Below are 22,792 nucleotides of genomic sequence, written 5' to 3' on the forward strand. Positions count from 1 at the left end.
AATGACATCCAAACTCCACTTTCACATACTAGTAAGTAGATCTTCAAACGTTAATTTGAATGCGAACAGTTTCAGATCATCCATATCCATATATATTGGGTGGCTGATATATACCAGTCTGATTAATGCTGTAACCTTTTTATTAAGAAACTGCGTTAGTGGTCGTAAAGCACAATGAAACCAGAGAGGACTTAGGACATCTCAAGTAGCCAAGAGTGCGGTAAACTTTCAAATACCTTTTGGTAATCTCTATAAGTGAGGCGTGTGTGTAATTTTGGGATGTATATAACTATGAAGTTTATAACTTCTTGAACCCATTCGTTACTACTTTTGTATTTCTTCAAGTCACTACCATCCAGATGTAGTCCAGTCATTTTAGGTATATTTAGGCAAGAATGTCGGAAAATTGAGATACCCAGCTATGAAGTCGTTTAAACGTGTTCATTTGATATCCTAAAGCTTCTCTTAAAATTCACATATAGTTCGATGTGAGCAACTTTGAAAATCGTGGGTCAAAAGTCAAAAAAATCGGTTTTTTGCATATTTTTTGCAAATAACTTGTTTTCTATGCACTTTACGCTATTTGTATTCATTATCAATATTGTAGAACAGTAAATTCTCTATAACTTTTTATCAAAAATTTTTTCATACGATTAGTCGTTTCTGAGATAGAGGGCAGAGCGCGTACGGCTGGAATCCCGTTTGCAACAGGTAGTCCCGATCAAAATAATCACTTATAAAGTTATACTTACACTTATAAAGCACTTACCTACCCGTGTAGTTACAAAATCGTAGAGAGAAAAATTTTAATAATATTATAATTCAAACCTTATTTATAGTAATTATTCTTAAATAAATAAAAAATAATAGGAAAGAAGTAAAGATGTAATTAATGTTTATTAAAAAATGTTATTACATACATTTGTGATTGTTAAAATTAAAAAAAACAAATAAAAAATAATTATAAGGATAATGAATTCTGATTTCAATTTTCTTCTTAATCGTCGTCGTCTTCACGTCTTCTTCAAATGCTGCTGCAAGTTCATCCAAATTATTATTATTTTGATTGGGACTACCAGTTAATTACAAACGGGATTCTAACGGCGCGCACTCTGGCCTCTATCTCAGAAACGGTTCACGGTTTGAAAAAATTTTCAAAATAAAAGTTGTAGAGAATTTAATGCTCTATAATATTGATAATAAATATAAATAGCGTAAAGCCCCGATTTGCTCACATCAAATTATATGTGAGTTTTGCGAGGAGTTTTAGGATGTCAAATGAACAAGTTTATAGCGGGGTATCTCGATTCTCCTAGGTGAACTACCTTAATTGACTGGACTAATGTACTCAGATTTTGTTGGCTATGTATGGCATATGTATGAATTCTATATTCTACTGTATATATCCATAATGAATAATCATCATTATCACTATTTATGTTATAGTGATTCTGCTTTTTGTAAAAGACGTTTTATCCTTATGACCATTACGTAAATTTTATTTAAAAAAACTTATTAATCATTTACCATTATGAAACAAGGATGGCATTCCAATTTTTACAAACGACATCAATCAGTGTTTCTAGAAACCGTTATGTTTGTCGACTTTTTCACCTCCACAGCAAAAACACGAAAAAATGCATATTATTCCAAGCCTCTCTGTTAAACGACAGATCCTGAACAATAAATTAACTGATAAAGTTGTACGGGCAGACATCCGAAGCGATATTTGCTAAAACAGCATTTTAATTGATTCAAAGAATCTTTAGGATTGTGTAATTTGAGAAAATTGATACCTCCTAAGATACATGTTTTACGGTAAAGTGGAGAAACTTGAAATATTTTTCTCTTTCAACTTCTTTTTGTAAGTATCTCCAAGTTGTCAATGCTACAAAATTTATTAACAAGTTTTGTTTCGGTAGTAAAACCTTGTAACAAACTTATTTAATTTGAAGTATGTCAACATTCAGCATTCTCACTACGGGATATTCAATTAATTTACAATACAGCGTGAATGCGAATAAGGTGCACAACAAGAGAAAGAATTTTATTTTTAGACTTTTCCAAAAATATTTGATAAAAAGCTTTAGCTACTTTCAAATTATTTATCTGTTATAAACAAATAAAATCGATTATATAATCAGTCAAGAGTTTCAGTATTTTCCCAGGTATGTAGAAGATATTTTCGCCATATTCAATACGAAGAAGACAAACATAGGACGAATTCATTTTAGAACTCAACTCCATCTATAATATCTACCTATAAAGTTCACCTATGAAACGGAAAATGATTCATAGTTACCATTTTTAGATAGTTTAGTAACTAGGAATAGTAAAAGGTTAGAATTTGATGTATTTAGAAAAAACACTGCTACGTGCTGGTACATCCCGTCTGATTTTTTCCATTGTATCCAACATAAGATGACCAGTCTCCATTTCCTGGTTCATCGGTTAATTCACCTTCCACTTACCATCGAGGGATACAATAAGGAAAAGAACTTTATAGAACATGTAGTATATTGGGCAAACTAAGAGAACCGTTATAGTCCGGATTAAAGCAGTGCAATTTTTTGCATCTAAGGTTTTTCTCGAATATTGTTTCAACCCAAATATTCAAAACAAAGGTTTTTTCACAAAATAATCTTCGCGTGATAAATAAAAGTAGTCCGTAAGTTTCTTTATAAGTTTACAAGTAACGTATTTTCAAATAACAAGTAGAACAGGTGTGGCCGGCAGTTAATTGAGCCATTTAAGCTTTCACGACTGTATTTTTTTAACGATCCAGATTCTCCTAAAAAAACAAATAATTCAACTTAAAGTTTTAATTTACGCACCGGCTTCTTATACGCAAAAAATACTGTTAACTCTTGCAAATACTAAAGTATCGATGACAGTAATGATACAGTATTTCATATTAATTTATAGTTTTTTTTAAACCACATAGTAAATAAATTTGTAGAACTGTATTTAATCGACAATAAAATCGCATATTTATGAGTGGAGATATTTGGGTGATAAAATATTTTGATTACTGGCGAATAAACTTATAAATAATGGTATTTGCCACTGGTTGCCTGCAAACGCCATCCTTGTTAGATTGTAACACTCAAGGACGTCGCCAAGGGGGAACAGGAGGGGGCAGCAAAGCGACCAAAGTCCTAAGGCCGTACGAGCAATCGACTTCCTTACCTATTAATAAATTCCGCATCGTATGACAAATTAAGGTTTAATGTATATTGTAGAAAGTATTAAAATATTTAGAAAAACATTAAGATTTTGACATGCGTTTTTAAAATCACCGTCATTTTCATCACGACTATAATCAAAATGAAATTATTGCTATTTGTGGAAGCGTTATTAAGGCGGATATAAAAAAAGTGGAAGAAACATATTAATGCGCTGGCAGACGGAACAGATGTTATTTCTGGCACTGATGAAGAAACACAGTCCAAAAAATGTCTGTCGGATTCATTGAACTAAAAAATTTGGATGCGAATGCACATAGCATAGATGAGATTTTGATAAAAAAAAAGATCTGAATATAAATAATTTGGTCAACATAATACATACAAAATTTCGTATGTTTTCATGTGACAAAAACAAGTTAATATTTTGTTAACCTGTCTTATCCGCCGAAGCATCTAACCTCGAACTTAGTACCTTCACAAAAACCTAACACCAATAATATATAACGTAAATTTTTGAAATAACCATTGTGGAAAACATGTCTTAGTTTGTCAGCTTATTCAACTTTTCATTGAAAATGACAAAGTTTTAAGAAAAATTACAGGAATTTTAAAATTTTTCAAATTAACTGTCAAATAAAAAACTTTTTTAGACGACGTCATCTGAAAGTTATTCGTTCTGTATTCATTTACATACCGAAAGTTGCGTTTTGAGTGATCCATGTAGTGATAGTGACAGTTCCGAATTGCACTTTCGGGTCGCTCTGGAGTAGAGTAGAGAACTTCAACTTCCTCAAATGTGACTCTAACCACTTGAATGTTGACAATTGACAGTTTCATTTCGATGATTTTGCATAACGTTCTTCCACCACAAATACGAATCAATCAACAAATTCTATCGAAGACACAAACACATCTACAGAGATTCCATCAAAATCTAATAGAGATATACATATTCCATTTGCATCCAATCCAATAAATATCCTGGAGATACAATCAACATCACTTTTTGCAAATAATAAATTAATATCGATATTGCAAATATCATTACGTCGTCTAAAAAATGTTGTGAACAACGCGGCTGAAATACTACTTTGTTGGACTCGTCTGTCCAAAAGACTCATACAGTGTACCAAAGGTGTTTTTTTTTAATTAAATTGTTGCACAGAAATTGATATTTTTCGAAATTAGGGACCCTACTTTGAGAGTCTATAATTTCTCAGGTATGCAACTTGATATAGAGGTAAATTGCCCCTGATAAATATATTTTAGGCTCTTCCCTAATGATCCAATAAGGCAATAACAACACGAATTTAAGATTTGAAGGGATAATTTTGAGTTTGAGTCAGCTAAACCAGAAGAGATTCAATTGTTCATGTTATTTCTAAATTTTGATTTTTTGATAAACTTCGAAAAAAACGCAATGTGATCAATTCGTTATGTCTATTTGTTAATTTTATCAAGAATCATATAATAATTATGTAATAAATGAATCGACTTGAAATAATTTCGAATATTATAAAGAATATAAATTTTTCAAAAATAATAGACGTAATCGACCTCAATTTTCTAAAAACTGATTCATATTTAATTTGAACATAATTAGCAATTTAAATAAAATACCTCAATTCAAACCTAGTTATTTAAATTGTTATAACGAACTTTCTTCCTGCATAAATTCATTTTCATCTTTACTCCGTCTACACCACAACCCTTACGAACGTAACGAAGATGTATACATATTCATACAAGTATTATCTCCTCTCAAACATCTAATCGCGGCATCTTCGAAGTTAATTAGGGCATCTGTCATTGTGCGACCGTTGCACTATCGAGCAACTCGAACGCCGAAGCTAGCCCTCAAAATAGTCCTTGCGGTATGCCGCCGTAGGGCGAGGGTTTGATAAACGAAAGCACGTGGCGATGCACGCGACCGACATAAGGTGTTTCTTGTTTTACTGTTTGGAAAAGGAACCAAAGAAATACAATATGCAGTGGCGGCCACGAATGGGTCTTAATATATTTTCAAAGATATTTTAATTACTGATATTTTTTTTTTGAAATATTTGGTTCGAATCAGAATACAAATTTTATTCAGTCCATTGACTAATTCTTGAAGGAAACAAGATATTAATGTTGTAGGAAATGTTTATTTTATGAGAAAAATGCTTCGTGTAGATAAAATCAAAGTTTCTTAAATTAAATAAACAAAGAATACTGCTCTACTGTTTTCCTTGATATCAGACAAGATTTTGACAGAGTGTGGCATCAAGAGCTGCTACACAAAATTAAAAGAACTCTTCTCCCAAACTACTACCCATTTCTGAAATTTATTTAACCAACAGAACCTTCCAAACAAAAGTTAATGAGGAAAAGTCCGAAAATTCTACTATAGCAGCAGGGGTGCCACAGGGTAGCGTACTAGGCCCGCTCTTTTACATACTATATACATCAGTTATACCAGAGACACAGTATAAAACAACAGGAACTTTTGCTGACGACACAGTCAACTTCTCTACTAATCAAGAACAGCAGCAATAAATTTCCAGGCTCATCTTGACTAGTTACAGGAGTATAAAGGACTAGTTACAGGAGGAATAAATGTAACATTAACGCTACGTGAGGGTACATGTCCGCCAGTAAAATTAGACAATACGAAAATACCACAAGCAGATCGTGCTCTAAATACTTAGGAATCCACCTAGACAAAAAAGTTAACTGGAAACAACACATCACAAAAAAAGAAAACAACTTGATAGAGAAGCAAGAGAAATATATTGGTTGATAGGGAGAAAATCCAAAGTCTCTCTTGAAAACAAATTCCTCATCCACAAATCTGTCATCAAGCCTCTATGGACATATGGAATAGAGCTGTGGGTTGCGCTTTCAAATCTAATACAAATATTATCCCGAGATCCCAATCTAAAATACTCAGTCAACTAGTAGATGTTCCAAGGTATGTAACAAACACACCATTTACTGAAAAAAGTTAGGCCAATGGACCTAATATGAGGTATAAGAGGCTGCATCACTGGATGTAATCCTAACGAAGACATTATTGATGTTAGATTATCTAACATTCGCGAGCAAATTAACCCATTACATTACAAGTATAGAAAAAGAATTTAAGCCACAAATTTTGATAGTTACTAATTGAAGTTTATAGTTGAAATTGTTGTTGATGTACTAACTGGTTGAGGTGCTATGGAATTGAATTTTTTTATGTAGTATCAGTTTTTTCTTCTCGGAATCATCAACGTATCCCTCAACCACAGTAGATAATCGCCAACTACCATGGCGTTTCAATGCAGTTATATCCACTCCAGCATCTAATAAATGTTTCAAAATGTAGCAATGTCGTTCCCCATCCAAATTTATCAATACCAATTCTTTCTTAGTAACATTCACATTTTGAAATTTGAAGAAATATCAGCATGATAAAGATACGAATATATCTTAACTATGACAGTAAATTTTCTGACAATTTTTGTACTGTACTTTTTGTATTTGGTTCTTTCACCATAAAACTAAATCTACGATCTCCTAAATTGTAATTCCCGTAGTCTACAATTTTGTTACAAAAAATTGTACTAATTTTAAATCTACTACCTTTGTCGCCAAATATTTCTTATCGGGAGCTTCATTTATGAAATTGTTCTGACGTAAAGGTTCTGTTGACATTTTAGCAAGGAGTAGAAAGTTTATATTTTCTATAAACGATACTGTTAGTATTACACAATTCTGTATTTACGCTTTATATTCTTGGTCCAATAATCTCTGTATGATAACATTCATGGATTGATATCTTAGTTACTTGATTCTTAGGAGAATACAAGGGTTCAAATTAAAATAAAACTAGTCAATGTCCTCCGCTCGTGCCTATTCTCTAGGAGCAGCGTAGCTTGGCTTGAGACGAGATATTTCCGGGTCAATATCGAGTGGACGATTAATCCGGTCAACTTCTTGGTATCCGTATAAGGAAGTAGATTTGAGAGGCTGAAATAAGAGACTGCGAAAGCTAGAGGGATGTGGGTATGTCGATTCTATCTAAAATGTACGATAAAGGATATTGGATTTGATTAAGTTAAGTTTATAAAAATGGACAATTTGGAATTCCATTGGTCAGTCGGGTGGTGAAGGAATATAGTTTTATTAAGGTAGGTATTCGGAAAAAATGTCGAAGAACGGAAAAGATCGTGAATGAAGATGTACATGTATGATGTATTTTCAAGTACGTCGGACGGAATGCGCATGGCGTGGTCGCGACACTTGTTTTGTTTCTGGATGTCTGCATAGTAATTTATCTTCACTGTCTGAATTAATCTTTTCCAATTCGTGATTTACAAAAATTAGATAATAACAACCATTAGTAATATTGAAAACAATAAGATTGTTCCTAAATAATTCCAAGAATCCTTAGTGGTTAGACATTCTAGCTGAGGTTAAACTATCACTGATTAATAAATTCATAAAAATCCTTCAGCTACCCCAAATATTATTAAAGTGTATTCGAGGAATAAAAATTAAATTTTGTGAATCTACGTCACTGTGATATAAACAAGAAAACCGTACTGCAACTATATAAACTATAAAAGCAGCTGTACGGGGCTGAAAGAGAATTTCAGCTTTAAGCGAAATTTCAATTTTAATATGATAATATTTAAACTGTTTTGTGCAAATAGAGGGTCAAAATGATAGATAAATTAAATCTATTGAACTATATGAATGTTAATAATACTAGTTGAAAAATTTCAAGTTTTATATGCCCCAATAAAACGTACTAGATCGGCTTGGCAGATCTGTCACATTAATAATACACTAACAATATAATCATCGTAGTGAAAGTATTGTCATCAAATCACCCTTTTATATTACCTTCCTTCCTCTAACAAACTACTCCTTGGAAATGAAAAACTTCGAGAAAAATGTTAACACTAACACAATCACTGCTGGTCTTGAGCAGCTCAAGGCAGATTGAAGCCTTGGAATCAACCAAAAAAAGGGTGATTCGTTGCGTGGAGTAGGCAGATTGAGACCACGGAATTGGATCACTTCATACCAATGAAACAACCACCCCTTCCTCATCCTTTTTATGATTATTGCTCCAAAACGGAAGCCGAAACGTCGAGAATTTTTACAATTACAATGTGGTTCAACCCGTGACCCTAGTTCTTTTGTTTATATATATATATATACTATGTAGTACATAAATTCTAATAGAACGGGTACTACTAGTAAGTTTATTACAATAAATTTCTCATCAAATACTTAATTCATTTGCTCAATTTATTTGTAAAAATAAACGAATCAACAACTCGATAGTCATGAGTAAAATCCAATCAAAATATTCCGATTTAACCGTGTTGGAAAGCCTCGTTACCTAGGTTTTCACAAAACGATTATAACTATCAATCAATCAATTAACACCAGGCAGATTTCAATCAATAATAGGCCAGCAGGTTAAAAAAAAAATTAGTATCCTAATCATGCCTAAGTAATTTATAAAAAAAAAATTGAAGTTAAAAAGTGCCTACAAACAGCATGAAATAAATATGGTAAATTTTGATAGATTGATCAAATTGGCGCAATGAGAAATTGTGATAGTGGTTGAGAAAAATGAAAAATATTGTGACGACATCTTTTTCAAGCCTAAAAAGTTCAAATATATCAAACCATTATAGCACACAACTTTTGTAGCGTATTTTTGAATACTGGTTACTGAATCTTGTTGAATAATAATGTAGCTCATCAAAGAAATGAAGAAATATATCATAAACAATGTCGAGGAATGATTTTATACTAGAACAAATAATTAAGTAAACGTTCACGACTGTATTTTCATTTTAAAACAAGTCCTTTGAGAAATTACGCATAAATCCTTACGAAAATGACTTCATAGGGACATCAATTGTACTATCTAGTTACTGCAGATTATATTTTAGCTTTACCAAGATCTCCTGAAGCAACAAACCTGAATTTAAAAACAAAGTGGATATAGGACATCAAAAGTATATAAATATTCAACCATACTAACTAGTGAGATTATTTATAGATCCTGAAAAAGCTTTCGATAGAGTCAATAGAAAAGAAACTAATAATCGGAGTAAGAGCTTTATATACACAGACGAAAAATTATGTCAGATTTAGGGAAGAAGTATCAACTATGTTCGAAACAACAAAAGAAGTAGAGCAAGGATGTATACTAAGCCCATTATTAACCATGATGACCCAAGAGGAGCTGGACAGAAGAGATAAAGAGGAAAGCGTAAAAACGAGGAATAAAAAGGCAGGAAATAAAGCAAAAGATGCAGGATAGAAAAGAATGGAAAAAAGAACAAACGTAATGACTTACACCTGAAAAATTAGAAAGGCATTAGGATTAAGTGGGTAAGAATAATTATGAACGATGTAATAATTTGAATGAAAAAATTCGCTGGAGGTCTAAAGAAAGTTATATCTAAAATCCTATGTAGAAAGTGATAGGATAATACATTCTACATGAAATTAAGAAAATTACATACTTTCCTCGATCGAAAATCAATTGAAATGTGTTATTTTTATCACGTAACGTATAATATACTTCTATAAAACTAATAGCTGAAGCAGCCTATAATTGAAACTAAAAATGAAAATTCCATACGAGTTTATATTATTTTTATCCGGGACACTTTTTAGAATTAAAATATACGACGTATTTGGAAAAAACTTTTCCTTTTTTCGTTTCAAGTTTCCGCATATTTTTGCGTATTGTGATATCTCAACACAGTTTTTAATACTAATGATACTCTTCAGAATCGGGTACTGGAACCATAATTTGGATGGTTATAATTTTTTTAATAACTAAAAAACTAATTTCAGAAAAATAATTCACTTTGATTCGCATTCTCCAATCCATAAAGTCATTTTATTAATTTTATTAATTCATTCATTTCTTGATGTCCTTGGTAGCAAATTATCTTAAACTTTGGAGGCCTTTTGAACAGTATCTGGAGGTGTATTTTTCAATAGCAAATTTTTGTATTCGATTATAATCAAAATTTTAAAAATACCAATTCTTTCAGTATAAAACTGATGAAATGATTCCCCTTTGGAAAGTCATGCATAATAATCGTGGAAATGCCGACAAATATTTGCATGACCATGTAGATATTGCGCGTTAATCGTCGGTATAGCGCCGTCAAAATGGTATAAATTTAACATTATAATGGCGCATGTTTCTCTCTGAGTGAGAAATTCTCTGTTTTGAGCGTATAGATGGATGAGGAAAGTGGAACATTTTATTATAATCGTGGAAAAAAATTATTAAAACAAACTTTTTTGCCCTTTATTGGGACCAAATATGCTGCTGTTAATAATTCAAGAGACTGGCCTAAATCATAAACATAACGAGATAAAATGTCATGATTGGTATTCTAAAAATGCAAATAGATGTTTATTTTGATATTACACTGCTGAATATAATATATTCGGTTATAATTCAAAACCTGTCAAAAATAAACGTTTTCAACAAATTCTAAACGTTGTCAGAGAATAGTTATGCTTAATAATTTATTAGAAATCGATAAAAATCTAACGGTTCTTAATGAAACTTATTATAACACGATGATTTCATCGATGTACCATTGGCGTAAATGATATGTTTGTACGAAAGCTCTTACCCATTCATATTGACAGTATAAGATCTTGATTTAAGAAAGCATTATTGCAGATTCTTTAAATTGACGTTTCCCTCGCTATGTTCGTGGTCGAGTGTGTTATCGTTCTATTTCGAATACAAGCTTTCAGAAATTCCGTCCCGTCGACCTTGCGCCCATATGATCCAATTTTATTTTTTACAGTCTTCGTAGCAAACAAACAAATTTGATTTTACCGGTTTCATGATACTAATTATTTCTCGAATATTATATCTCACTCTCTGGAATACAGCACACGACGTCAAGTTCTAACTTTCGGAAATACTACGCTGAAAATTCTTAATCTTGAGAATCCAGAGCAAGGCTTCAAGCTCTAGCTCTCTGTCTGGACTACATCTCCAACTTCCTGAAATACTGTCTAAGACGTCAAGTTCTAACTTTCTATACCACATCAAACGATGTCAAGTTCCAACTCTCTGGAATTCAACGCACGACATCAAGCTCTAACTCTCTGGAACACAGCGCACAACGCTGTTGAAGTGTCAAGCTGAAACTCTCTGAGCTATAGTGCAAAACATTAAATTCTTACTCACTGGAATACAGAGCACTACGTCAAGTTCTAACTCTCGAAAATACAGCGCACGCTTGCTGCAAATTCTTGATCTCCATAACCCAGAGCAAGGCTTCAATCTCTAGCTCTCTAGACTACAGCTCCAGCTTTCGAAATACAGTCTAGAATTCAAGTACTAATTTTCTCAACCACAATACACGTTGTCAAGCTCTAAATCTCTGGAATACAGCGCACAACGTCAAGTTGAAATTCTCTGAAATACAGACTAGAAGTCAAGTTCTAACTTTCTATACCACACCACACAATGTCAAGCTCTAACTCTCTGGAATACAGCGCACAACGTCAAGTTGAAACTCTCTGGACTACAGTGCAAAACGTTAAATTCTTACTCGCTGGAATAAAGCACTCAACGTCAAGCTCTGACTCTCTGGAATACAGAAACTTCCTTTTTGCAAATTAACAAAATTTGTTCCGTTCAAAATGCTATAACTAGAAATAATAGTACAATAGCTGTTCAATTTAATTTAAATTTAAACAAGTATTGCATGAAGATGAGAGCTTACTGAAAATCATATGAATTTATTACTAGTTGTGCCATCTATAAGTCACCCTACGAACTTTTCAGTATACTTAATTGTAGTACTTTTTCTTCTTTTTTATTTGAACAAGCAATAGTACAATAGTAAGACTTGCTTTAAATATGTCCAAGCACGAAGTTCCGTATTTTTTTAATCCGGGAGAAGGTAATTTTCATTAAGGTTCTGGGCATTCCATGAAACCATATAGGCTACCAGCTATTCACAGGGATGAACTGTAGTGAATACCTCTATACTTTTTTAAGTTCATTAATGGAACAATAGAAAAAAAATAATTATTTTTAAATGAAAAATTAATCATTTTAACGTGAAACACCTTTCGCTATGCCAAGAAAAAAGAAATTTATTTTTCATTCGAAACATATGTTATAAATTCCAGAAAGTTTATTCATTACAAACCATTCACCACATTGCATTTCATATAACAATATTTAAGATATTATTCACCAACGTATTAAACATTTTTTTCTTATTTCAATTTGACAAATGGTGGTAAATGTAGTGAAACAAGCAGTAAAGAAGAAGAAAAAGATACAAAACTTACAGACTTTCATTGTGGTGAAATAAAATTGAGTAAACTGCTTTAGTGAACAAAAACGACCAAAGCCACTATGTAGCTAGTAATTTCTAACTACCAGGTATTTGGTTCAATAATGTTAGTCCCCTTTCATGAAAGCGACTGCACTTGGTACTTCGATTCTGTCCGCCTCATTAAATTTCTTCAGCAATTTGTAGTTACATTGTTAGTTGGTCGTACCTCCAGAGGCGTAAGAAATGCCTTTACACATACCAACTATTTATTTTCTTGGTTTTTTAGATACGGACAATTCCGGAGAAGAAAAGGAACACAAAAAGCCAAAAGTTCATTGACATTCAAAGTAACATAAATGAATATATAATAAAAGTTGATTAAAAGCGAAAAGTGATAATTTCGATCACCATCTACTTATACTGTTCCTTTCCATCTCGCCTCAATTTTTTTGTTATGAATCGATTTTCAACCTACTCAAAACCAAAATATTTCTTATTTCAAATAATCTACTATAACCATACTAATTGCTCATTCAGGATTAAATAAACCATTGAATCGATATTCCCATGATGCGACGTTTCTTACCTTCATTTCACCTCTTTCTCCTTACTAATCAAATAATTCAAACTTCTTAATTAGCCATTCAGATCTCACCACTCCCTTAAACGTACAAGTGTCCGTAAAACCATATTATCATTACAAATTGCAACGGGTAGACAGCCGCACGCTTTCTGCCGGCGCCGGTCACAATGGTCGAAACTATCGAGTGACAGGTACACAGCTGCACGCTGTCTAACAGCACTGGTCATTTTAAATATAGTGGAAACTATAAAAGACGGAGGGTGACTTTATTTATTATTGGATAACCATGATCTATGTTTTAGATATTTTTCGATGAAGAAGTTAATTATAACAGAACAAAAGTTTCTAGACCGAAACTATCTATTACTAGATGCTATAGAAAGAAAGTTTGATATTGAAGATAAACGGCGAAAGTTACAAGCAATCCAGGCTTGTAAAGGATCATACCTAAAGTGAGCTGATTGCTGAGCTGAAAAATATATAAAAGCCTAATATTACACAAGTAGTCAGATCCCAAAGAGTCAGGTGATTAAAGCATGTGTACAAAATAAATCCGAACAGAATTGCCAAGAGAGCACAAATGAAGGGAGAGGGAATCAGAAGAAAAAATGAATAGAAGTGGTGACATCAGATTTTAGAAAAGTGGAAATGATTGAGTAGAGAGCAAGAACAGATAACAGAAGCGGATGCAGAGGTACAGTAAAGAGTAGAGGAAGAAGAACAAAACAGAGCTTAAAAAGTTTGATTATGAATTATGTAATAATGAGATATATAAAATAGAATTACTTCTGTTCTTCAAAATTGTGCAGTAGTAGAAAAATGATAGTATGCAACATGTAGGTAGAATAACTTTCAACTTATCATTGACAATGATTCCTTGTATTTGCTTTTATACCTAAATGGACAATACTAGTGAAATTTGTCATTGAATCCTCGTAAATTAATTTTATACCTGCTCTAAATTCGTGTCTACAAAAAATGTTACCCTCTTTGTTTCATAATCACCGACACCTAACTATTAAAATAGGTTGATTATTTACAGGTGTAACGGAAGAACTACTGTGTTTATGAATAAAACGCGTTCTTAATAATCATTAAATATATTAATTTGATCGCAAGGTGTGCATTTCCCCATAATTTATTTGCAACACAATCGAGTATTACTGTAATAATGATTGAAATAAGTATTTGACTGTGTAGCGAAAACTATATTTGTCTAATACTAAGTTGGAATTTCTGGAACCGTTCGTGATATTCATACTGAACACACTGTTTGCACTACCACTACACCAAGACTCACATTTACACTGTAAGCACGCTTCTCCAATTTCAGTTACTTCAGTTACTTCTCCAATTACCTACTTCACGTTCAAAATTAGTTAAGGGCTCAATATTGTACAATGCAAAAAATTGCACAATCACTTGCCAATTGAAATCAAATCGATGTTATCTTTTCCCGCATTTCGCAATAATTTGAGGACATATTTACTGGAAAGTGCCTTCTACTGTGTAAACCAATTTTCTTCATTGTCATTCAAATGAAAAGGAATGGAAATGAGTCAGTTTTGTCGTAGTAGTTGAGGTTAATACATTCGAAATATTCAAAACTATTTTTGTACAACTCAATTCCCATAGTTCCCTTCCACCGTTAAAATCAGAAACATTAGTTTAAAATTTTGTTGATATGTAGAATTATTCTTTAGTTTTTGTAGAAGGTGCAAAATCGGTGAAGCCTCAGTCTATCTAAGGTCTTATAGCGGTAAAAATTACACAATCTCATCGGTGTCTTGTTAATGATGTACAATGAATGGTATATTCTCTATTAAAAAGTTTGAGGATTGGTCAAAAGAGAGTTGACAAATAACAGAGATCTGTATCGTAAAATATGTTCCTGTTGGAATAAAAATTGACGTGTTTCTGCATTATTTCTTTTAAATCTAATGTATACCTCCTGAATGAATAATTATAATTTTTCATAATTTTTTTCAGAAGTCTCTTTATAGCGAACGATTTCCTTGGTTAGGTCTATATATATCTTCTAAACCTTGAATTTTATCGAGTGTACCAAGGAGAACCTTTTTGTTAAGAAATTGAAATTTAAAAAATTGTCTTTGCTATCTTTAGATTGTCCCTGTAAAAGTTAAGGATTATTAATCGTTGGGCATGAATCGCTCCTGTTCTTCAGATAGTCATGTAGAATTATTTATTATTTTTGGGACTTTCTTAACAGAAGTATCGGTAACTTTACAAATTCCTAACTTTAATTTTTCCAATTATAACTTATAATTCTATAGAAAAACTATGCATAAGTAATAAATTTACTAATTGGAAATATTTTATGCTTTCCTCTAAACTTTAATGAAGTAAAAGCTACATTCGACTTTAAAAACTAATTAAGATGTTGAGTTATTTTTTAGAATTATTCGAAGCAACCCAACTGTAAAGTAATTTGAAGCAGCTTATGAATGTTTATTAGTGCTTACAGAAATATCTGGGCCATATACTCGTATCAGAATTGACAGATGGCATACAGGACCAGATATTTTGGCAAACATTTCTTTTTAATATTATTGTTAGGTTACCTACATACAGTTAGATATAGAAAAAATATCCAATTGATATCCAAATTGAATTAGCTTTTTATTAAAACATTATATTATACAGGGTACGCATAAAGTATGAAAATATGAAGATATCTCATGAGGTATAAGACACAATAAAAAAACTTCCACATTTTTATTTCCGAGCATACATTCTGAGGTAGATATTTAGAAATGGGACTCCACCGAAAATTTTTTTGCGCATATTTAAATATTTTCCTCATTACCTTCTCCACTTCTTCTATTGTGTCAAATTTTGAACTGGTAGCTCTGCTGAGAGTTTTTCGGCGATTTGTAACTATCGAAAAGGAGACGGTGTATTTCAAAGGTGGGGTCTGAGGGCACATTCCCCAGTGTAGATTATAACTCTTTCCTTCTGCCACGAAATCTTATCTACACATTCGTCTGTTCATTATATCAATCGTTGAAATCTTATCGTGAAAATTGTATGTATTTCTTCCATTTAATGTTGTAGGTTTCAAGCGCTTGACAGTTAATCATACTTATAATTTCGTGGATCCTGATTCCAGTGCAAACACCCAAAACGTGGAGCGAGCGTGGCGTGATATGATACCAAAATATGGCCGCCGTGATTGCACGTGATATGATGCCAAAATATGGCCGCCGACATTGCACGTGATGTGATGCCAAAATATGGCCGCCGTGATTATTACATGGATGGTTTCATCGCGGAATTTCTGTGTAGACGCCGTTAAGCTAACCACACTGATCGCTTGCAAGCGTTAGCTACAGCGATTAGTGATTTTCATAGTAAATATAATTGTAAATTATTTTGTAATTGTTGTTAATTCATAATAAGAAATAAAACAATTTTTTAATTTATGTATTAAGAAATCATTAAACAGTAAACTAGCATTACGTATATTTTTTTCCGACTACCCTTTAAAAAAATGTTTCCCTCACCTTAACATAACTTATTCCACCCCCTAAAAGTAAATATATAAATAATAATAATTGGAAATAATTGGAAGGAGCTAAAAGGGAAAAGTAATGTTAAATCACACACATATTGTACGAACAACCCCAAAACTATACTTCAGTAACATCGAAAAAGAAATTAAGTCAATCGTAAAATTTTAAAAGAAAATATTTAATGAACCAAAAAAGATTTAAGTCAATTCAGGAGAAAAATAACTAAATCCAGCCCTGTTATCGGGTGTCGGATCGTCCTAAGTAGTAGTACGAGTATCATCTGATGCGGCAACGGTGGCACGCGACCGAAGTTGTGTCAGGTCAGCCCTATTGTACCCCATTATACCCGATCAAAACCTCGTAACCTATCTCTGATATATGGTAACTATAAACACTTCCGCATGGGTCACCGGACCATCAACAACCCTTCTTTTGTTTTGTTTCTTAGTATCTTGAAAATTCTTTCGCGCTTTTTCATCGATTCTTTGTTTTCAATTGATTTAGTTCCTGTTTCACACATTTAAATTATATTTTGGTGATGTGATCATTATTGTGGATGACTAAAATGAAAAGTTTCATTTAAAAGTGTTGGGATTAAATGGATTATTTCGAAATGTAAGTTAAATATTTTTTACCTTGTAATTTTAGGAATTTTTTCATTGTTGTGCAACCTTTAGTAAATTTTTAATTAGACATTAATATTAATGACGAAACAAATTTTTTTTATGATGTAAAATGTTGTAATTAATATTATATACTTATATATAAAATAATTTATAAAAATACAATAAAGAAATGTTCGAGACATTGTTCTATGTTGTAAAAAGTTGTAATTACATATACTCCATGAAATTTATCATTTTAAAAAAAACTGCTACATGAAAGAAATAATTCACGTTATGAACTGTACAGAACTTTTAATGAAAAATAATTATACAATATCAGTTTCTCATATAATCATTCAAATCAAACACAGTAGAGAAATGTTGTTAGAGACACTAAATAATTCAAAAAATATTTTATTAACAATAAACAATAATTAGATAGTTTTTACAAAAAAATTTTCAATTCAAGGCGAATAACGAAACAATCAATTCCCAATTTAAATTATATCAACTTATATTAATTTGTCCTGTATTTTTGAATGTAATATTGTTTGGAATTCCTCTAAAAGTGTGTTACATTTCTATAATAAGGAAAAAAAATAATTTTATTAAAATTTTTAATAATGATCAGAAATTACGTACAGCAGCTGAAACTTTTATAATTCAAGAACAAAGTAAAGAAATGTAAATGTTTAAACAATGTAAATAATTATTTTCTCAGGTTTCTGATTCTAATTAATATATAAAAAAACAAAAATTTAGTAAAAATTGGGACAGTTTTTCGATAAACCAACAGGATGAAGATTGCCTGTCGTTGTCGTTGAATCTGCGAAACTTGCAATTTTGGATTTTGCTTTGCTTTTGCTCGGAGATATATCACACAAAAGAAAATTTTGAATAAATGTTTGAATTAAATATTAATAATCATTTCTAGTTCCAAATAATGAGAAACGAATATACATTTAATTAAGTTATTTCATCAATATAATTTCTCATCTACACCATGAGTCATAGATTTGAATCCAAATTAGGATTACAAATATAAACAAATTGGATAACATTGAATATAAATGAAGAAAATTGGTAAATAAAAATTAGTGCCATTAAAAAATACTATAAATCAACATTTTGAAATTACATAATTCCAATAATCAAACGCATCTTCTAAAAGAAATGAAATTAATATTCAGCTTTAAATAACTGCGTGTGTCTTAATGATTTGACATACATAAGTTGGATGAGTTTTGTCCCTGTAAGTTATTGTAACACAAATTACATAACGTAAGAATTTCAAAGTAAACATTTCAACCAAGTTTAGTTTCAAACTATCGATATAATTTTCAATAGAATTTTGCAACAAGTTGATATCAAAACAAGACCGAGGAAGTGTATGTTAAATGTACAAAAATGAAATTGTTTTCTGAAAAATCATGTCACAGAATCTTATCATAATACTGATTCAATTAATGTATTTCTACTAGCTAAGTAATAACCAAATCTATTATACCGAGAGCAAGGAAACTCCTACTGGACGAGCTCAATCTTTCAAGCTTCGTTAGGAGTCGCGAAACTGACATTGAGGTAGTGGAATTTTCACATCTCAGTGATAATCGTGTTTGTGCCTTCAGTCAATCGAATAGGGAAACTATTTGGAAAATTATCACGGAAAACGCGCTTACGCCCTAGAACTTTGGCAATCAGAGAGCTTTGTTTACTCGCCGCTTATTCAGCTTTTTGCATACACCTGCTTTCGTTTTGCGTTTATTTATATTGTATATATATATATATAGTATATATATTGTGCTAATTATTGTTTCACTTTCTTCTGCGACTCCGTATTTGGAAAGCTTCGTAAGGACCTTCAGCTAAAAAATAATTAGGTAACCAACCCAGAAGTACAAGTAAAATCTGTTCTACTGACTTCAGCAATTTCATAATCACCATAGTGAACCTTGGAGTATTTTATTTTTTCGCTGCTGTCTGGAAAAAGTGGATTCATACCACGATAAGCGCACGGGGCAACCCGATACCTGAACTTAGGCGTCAAACCAGCAAATAACTCAGAATTGATAGAGCCACATATTCTTAGAAGAAATTCTGTGAAGATACCCATACAACTTCTACGGTGAGACTATTCAAGGCCATGACAAAAGCTGGAATCAGCACAGATAGGCTTAAATGTCAATATATTCTATTATTCCACCACCCTCGTCTGGAATTAGAGCATCCTAGAGCTGGGTTACGTACCAGAAACATGGAGCACAGCAATACTTTTATTTCGAAAATAGAAAAAAGTGATACAGCAAACCCAAAATCGTGGGAAGGCTTGGGAATACATAACGAATTAGGCAACAGCAATATAGTTACCCTTTTGGGCTCAATCTGGGAAAGCTAGAAATTAGAACTAATACAGTTATAAGAAGTTGATAGAAAAGAAACTGAGGAAAAAAAGGGATTGATCGTACTACGTGAAGAGACTATTTTATTGCGTACGGGACGTTACAAAAAGAATCATATAATACTAGAGATCGTATAAACTATAAAAAAATCAAAAACAGTAAGGAATGGCGACCTTGAAAGCTTGTGATCGTGGAATCGTTAGGGTGATCTCTGAGGGAGATTTCGCTCTTGCTGTATAATTTGGTATCATTGTTAGTCCAAAGGCACCAACCAAAAAAGTAGATAGTAATATATTGTATTTGCCATCTTTTTTATTTGAAACTTTTTCTGTATAACTCATAGGTTTTCAATAAAATTTATAGGAAATTTTACGCTCTACAATTCAGTTACCACCATTTTTAATTCATCATTGACCATTAACTAAATATTTAGGAAAAACCATATTGAAAAAAGTTTGTAGCGCTATAATTAAAAATCTATGCGTTATACAAAAAAAAGTTTTAAATGAAAAAGATGGATAATATTATTATCTACAATATTTGTCGTACGATGTGCGGTTCGCGAGATATTTAATAAAACGTGTTTTTCAAGATGGCGACTGAAGTGAAGCCCCTTTCATGACGCCCACTTGGATTTACATTCAGGGGACACCACTGAACATATTCAAATAAAAATACCTGTTCCTGTACGTTTTTTATAAAAAAAAAAACGGCACATCATGCAAAGCTTTTAATAATTGGAATCTGTACGATTTTCAACGTTAAGTTCCAGACAGATGTCGAAAGAATGTTAAAACCGATGACACAATGATTTGCCTTGTCACTAAATTACTTATAGTATCTTCTTAAACGCTAAGTTGTAGGAGGATTAACACCATATGTGGTACGAAATTCATGTTGCACAGAAATCACAAATAGCAACTTGCAAGGCATAGAATACAAAACGCTTTTTCTTATATAAATGTCATTTTGACAGCTAGTGAGCTAGGCACTATTGCTATCTAGCAGAAACCTCCTAAAACTCCTCATTTCTAATAGTATATTATTCGGTCACATCGGATTCACACTTACAATAGCTGAACCGGTAAATTCCTTTTATATTTTCCGAAAAATTTTGAACCTCACATCTGTTATGTCCAGAACAACCAATTTGTTGTTCATAGAAGTCATAGAAAACATAATTTTAATTTTCTCAACTCCAAAAGGGTCGTATGGGTCTTTCGAAATGCCTAACAGTCCTAACAGAAGCGCTTTCGCCGATATTAATATCCACGGATTCTATAAATTGAAAACCTGAATTCATTCCTGAAATTTGTAGACTTGAAAGTAGAGAAATTGGAGTAAGCGTTTTTGAGAGGGTCGATCAAGCGTTGTTAAAAGGAGGTATGGATGGTTGTCTGCCTAATAGAATACTAAAGTAGAATTGTAATCCAAACAAATTTGATTGCAATAGATAGTAGATATAAATCAGATTTTCGGATTTGCTGTAGCCATTTTAGATAAATCTGGATTCTCAATGTGTTCTTTAATATTTATTGAATGTATTTATTAAATGTCCTAAATCGTTCCTAAAAAAATTCAATTTTTAAATATAACAAATTATCTCTTCCTCACTCAACTAACTGATAAGGATAGAGTTAAAGGAAAACACAAGAAAATAAGGAACTGAGCACTTCAGGCAATCTGAAGTTCCTCGTCCTCGAAGAACGTAGATATTAAAATACAAAGTCGATTCTTTTATCGCACTTTGTATAAAATTCATGATCGCTCGAATCCTACTGACTGGGCCATTATATATTTAACTTCTGAAACTTTATTTTAAAAAAACTTTATTAACACAAAAAATATCATTTATAATTTTACAAATACAGAATGAATTTTAGTTAATTCAATCATTGAGATTAATTAAATTCATTCAGTATTTGTAAAATTAAAAATTGTAAATTTTTCTGAAAATAAAGTTAAACATAATTCGCTAGTAATTAGATACAATGAGCAAATCTAAAACGATTAGCAAAAAATCACAAATTGAAAAACTGTTATTTCATCGTAATATTTTTTATTTAAAACTAGATAATATAAGATGAAAAAACTAAAAAAAAATATTTATTAAATTATTTATTTCTTCATGACATTTATGTGTTGATAGATTAGATATTACTTAATTGTGGAATTAGGTACTAAAAACTGGTGATAGTGACGAATTTAAATTTCGTATGATGTTCAATTAACTATTTCGAAATTATGGGCCAAATGAAGAAATATTATGATAATTGCCTGTTTGTAAACTGTAGAGCGATGTGCAGAATCCTTCATAGAAATTATTAACATTATTTTTTATAACGGCTTAAAAATTTCAGATTTCGAAATAATTATTTTTCTGTTTACAACTTATTACACATGTTAATAATAACCAAACAATATAAAGAAAAATAAAAAGGCGCTTTCAAAGCACATAAAACTAAATAAATTAAAAATGACTTAATAATAAGCTTAAAACAAAAATAAACAGAGGCACTTAGCAAAAAAAAGTTTTTAAAAACTTTTATCACCTATATGTCATCCGTCAAAGTTAGGAACACAGAGTAATCGACCTGCAGAGTAGACAGTCGATGATTTCGTTTGTGAGAACTAGCTAACAGTGGATGGTATCAAACTGATCTTATAAAATTTAACTAAATGACTACTCGGAAACTATAACTCAGATTCGGACAGATGTTCATGGGAATTAATAGTACACCGTCTTTTAAGAATAAATTTCTAAAGTTCAAATAGCAATAGACAAATGAAATAACGCATCGGCTGATAGCATTCACCTACTTGCAAATCAACGTATAAAGGATCATATCATATGAACACGACCCGATTAATTTGATCAGTTCCCGAACAACAACTAACGTAAATCGGGTTAAATAGATCTTAGTTTTCGAAAAGTCCTTACATTCTATGTTTCGAATAATTAAAACTATGAAATATCTTATTATATTAATAATTTACATAATTATTAATCTTCTAGAAACTTTTTGACACCTATATGTCATCCGTCAAAGTTAGGAACACAGAATTATCGATCTGTAGAGTAGGCGGTCGGTGGTCTCATTTTTAATGAAACTAATATTATTGTGAAAAAAGCGTGGGACGCTTTGTTCCATATT

General features: G+C 31.7%; 1 long non-coding RNA gene across 1 annotated transcript; it reads left to right on the plus strand.

The window, feature by feature from the left end:
* The first annotated feature begins 13,746 nt into the window (after nucleotides 1-13,746).
* On the plus strand, nucleotides 13,747-16,412 carry LOC130903790 (uncharacterized). The gene is made up of 2 exons (XR_009060780.1): nucleotides 13,747-13,794; nucleotides 16,176-16,412. It is a non-coding gene; the product is annotated as an uncharacterized LOC130903790 (long non-coding RNA).
* The last annotated feature ends 6,380 nt before the right edge of the window (nucleotides 16,413-22,792 follow it).

The sequence above is a fragment of the Diorhabda carinulata genome, chromosome 2 (genome assembly GCF_026250575.1).
Source record: "Diorhabda carinulata isolate Delta chromosome 2, icDioCari1.1, whole genome shotgun sequence".
Classification (NCBI taxonomy): Eukaryota; Metazoa; Arthropoda; class Insecta; order Coleoptera; family Chrysomelidae; genus Diorhabda; species Diorhabda carinulata.